We start from the raw sequence: 3,385 nt of genomic DNA, 5'->3' as shown, positions 1-3,385 counted from the left end.
GGATTTGTAGAATATATTGATAACGTTCTGCGCTGGATTGTCTGATGCATTTGCTGATTTAATATCCTCGTACCAATTTTCCATTATTTTCTTGGTCACTTTTTCAATGTCTCTATTGCTAAAACCGTTTTCAATTATGACTTGTGATGCTCTTTCTAACTCTAGGTGCACATTTTTGCAGCTACTACAATAGCTAAGGGATCTTCATACATATGCACTAATTGTTGAGATCTTATACTTTTGGGGGCATTCACTCAGTCCGTTAAGGCAATATCCGGAGTTACTAACTTTAGTGTAAACTGAAGTATGAAAAGATCCTTTCCCTTGTTTCTCCAGGACATCAAGGAGAGGGGAGAGATCCATTTTCACTGTTTTCGATGGTAAAGTTAAGACCTGAGGCTTCTATGAGTTGTTGTTGTAGTGCTACGATTTGCTCGTTATTTTCCGCTTTTACGAAAATATCGTCTATATATCGACAGTATATTTGCGGTTTCTGTACTTCACCGAAAACCACTTCTTCGATACTACCCATGAAGAAGTTAGCAAAAAGAACTCCCAAAGGAGATCCCATTGCAACTCCATCTATCTGGCAGCATTTGGTGCCCCGCGGACAGGTGAATGGTGCTTCCTTAGTGCAAATTTCTAATAGTTTCTTCGTCACTTCTTCTGGGATGTCGTATTTGGGGTAGGTGTCGTTGTAGTAGACTCTATTGATTATATATTGTATCGTACGATGTACCGAAATATTCGTGTAGAGGCTTTCTGCGTCTAACGAAGCAAATACACCTACCGACTTCTTGGATAGCCTGACCAACCACAACTCTAGAGGTGTAATTGCCCGGGCCCAGGGCCCGAGCCGTAGCCCAAGCCCGAGCTCGAGCCCAGGCCCGAGACCACGCCCAGGCCCGAACCCAGGCGCGAGCCCAGGCCCAAGCCCAGGGCCGAGCCCATGCCCGGGTTTAGGCCCAGGCCCAAGCCCAGGCCCGAGTCCGAGCCCATGCCCGAGCCTGAGCCCAGGACCAATCCTAGGCCCAAGACCGAGCCCTAGCCCGAACCCAGGCGCAAGACCGAGCCCAGGTCCAAGCCCATGCCCGAGCCCAGGCCCAAACCCAGGCGCGAGCCCTAGCCCAGGCTCGAGCCCAGGCCCGAGCCTGATCCCGTGCCCAGGGCCGGGCCCGAGCCCAGCCCCGATTTCGAGCCTAGGCCCGAGCCCGAACCCATGCCCGAGCCCAGGCCCGAGCATGACCCCGAGCCCAGGCTCGAGACCAAGCCCAGGCCCGAGCCCAGTCCTGAGTCCAAGCCCGAGACCACGCCCAGGCCCGAACCCAGGCCAGAGCCCAGGCCCAAGTCTAGGCCCAGGCCAGAGCCCAGGCCCTAGTCTAGGCCCAGGCCCGAGTCTAGGCCCAGTTCCAAGCCCAGGTCCGAGCCCAGGCCCGAGCCCGTGTCCAGGCTCGAGACCAAGCCCAGGCCCGAGCCCAGGCCTGAGTCCAAACCCGAGACCGCGCCCAGGCCCGAACCCAGGCCAGAGCCCAGGCCCTAGTCTAGGCCCAGGCCAGAGCCCAGGCCCTAGTCTAGGCCCAGGCCCGAGTCCGAGCCCAGCCCCGACCTCAGGCCCTAGCCCAGGCACGAACCCGAGCCCAGGCCCAAGCCTAGGACCGAGCCCGAGCCCAGGACCGAGACCGAGCTCAGGTCCGACCTCAGGCCCTAGCACAGGCCCGATCCCGATCCCAGTCCTGAACCCGAGCCCAAGCCCGAGCACAGGCAGGAGCATGAGCCCAAGCCTAGGCCCGAGCCCATGACCGAGCCCAGGACCGAGCCTGAGCCGGAGCCTAGGCCGGAGCCCGAGCCCAAGCCCGACCCCAAGCCCAAGCCGAGGCCCGAGCCCAAGCCGAGACCCGAGCCCAAGCCTAGGCCCGAGCCCAAGCCCAGGGCCGAGCCGAGGCCCGAGTCTAGGCCCAGTTCCAAGCCCAGGCCCGAGCCCAGGCCCGAGCTCGAGCCCAGGCCTGAGACCACGCCCAGGCCCGAACCCAGGCGTGAGCCCGGGCCCGAGCACAGGCCCGAGCCCAAGCCCAGGCCCGAGCCCTAGCCCGAGCACAGACCCAAGCCAAGGACCGATCCCGAGCCTAGACCCGATCCCGAGCCCAGGCCCGAACCTAGGCCCGATATCCGAGCCCGAGCCCAGCCCCGAGCCCAAGCCCAGGGCCGAGCCCTAGCCCGAGCCCTAGCCCTAGCCCAGGCCCGAGCCCAGCCCCGGGCTCAGGCACGAGACTGAGCCCGAGCCTGACCCCAGACCCAAGCCCAGTCCCGAGCCGAGGCCCGAGCCCGAGCCCAGACCCGAGCCCGAGCCCAGGACCGAGCCCGAGCCCGAGTCTGAGCCCAGGGCCGATCCCAAGCCCGAGCCCAGGCCGAGCCCGAACCCAGACCCGAGCCTAGACCCGAGCCCAGGGCCTACCCCAGGCCCGAGCCTGAGCTCAGACCCGAGCACAGGCCCAAGCCCAGGCCCGAGCTCGAGCCCAGGCTCAAGCCCGAGCACAGGCCAGAGCCCGAGCCCATGGCTGACCCCAGGCCCGAGCCCGAGCCTGAGCCCGAGCCTGAGCCCGAGTCCAGGCCCTAGCCCGAGCCTAGGCCCGAGCCCGAGCCCGAGCCCAGACCCGAGCCCAATCCCAGGCCCAGGCCCGAGCCCGAGCCCGTGTCCATTGCCAACCGGGACCGTCGAACGATCGCTTGCCTACCGGGACGCTGGGGTGACCAGGACTCCATTCAATGCAAGCACTCACAAGCATTCAAACATGCACTCAGGCAGTCACACATGCAACCACACAGACACTCACACATGTATGCAGTCAAACATAACAAGAGGCACACTATCTGAAACACACAGTTACCTGCCAACCGAGACGCTGGGGTGACCAGGGACTGGACACCTGCCTACCGGGACGCTGGGGCAACTCCTTGTCACCTGCCAACCGGGACGATGGGGCGACCGTCGAACGATCGCCTGCTTACCGGGACGCTGGGGTGACGAGGACAACATTCACTACAAACACTCACAACCATTCAAACATGCACTCAGGCAGTCACACATACAACCACACAAACAGATACTCAAACATGTATGCAGTCAAACACACCAAGAGACACACAATCGGAAACACACAGTTACCTGCCAACCGGGACGCTGGGGTGACCAGAGACTGGACACCTGCCTACCGGGACGCTGGGGCAACTCCTTGTCACCTGCCAACCGGGACGCTGGGGCGACCGTCGAACAATCGCCTGCCTACCGGGACGCTGGGGTGACCAGGACAACATTCACTACAAACGCTCACAAGCATTCAAACATGCACTCAGACAGTCACACATACAAACACTCATACAGGCACTC

Source organism: Oratosquilla oratoria, chromosome 33 (assembly GCF_046742065.1).
Source record: "Oratosquilla oratoria isolate Oo_2021 chromosome 33, ASM4674206v1, whole genome shotgun sequence".
In the NCBI taxonomy this organism is placed as follows: domain Eukaryota; kingdom Metazoa; phylum Arthropoda; class Malacostraca; order Stomatopoda; family Squillidae; genus Oratosquilla; species Oratosquilla oratoria.
The sequence above is the reverse complement of the archived record's forward strand: the minus strand, read 5'-3'. Positions refer to the sequence as shown.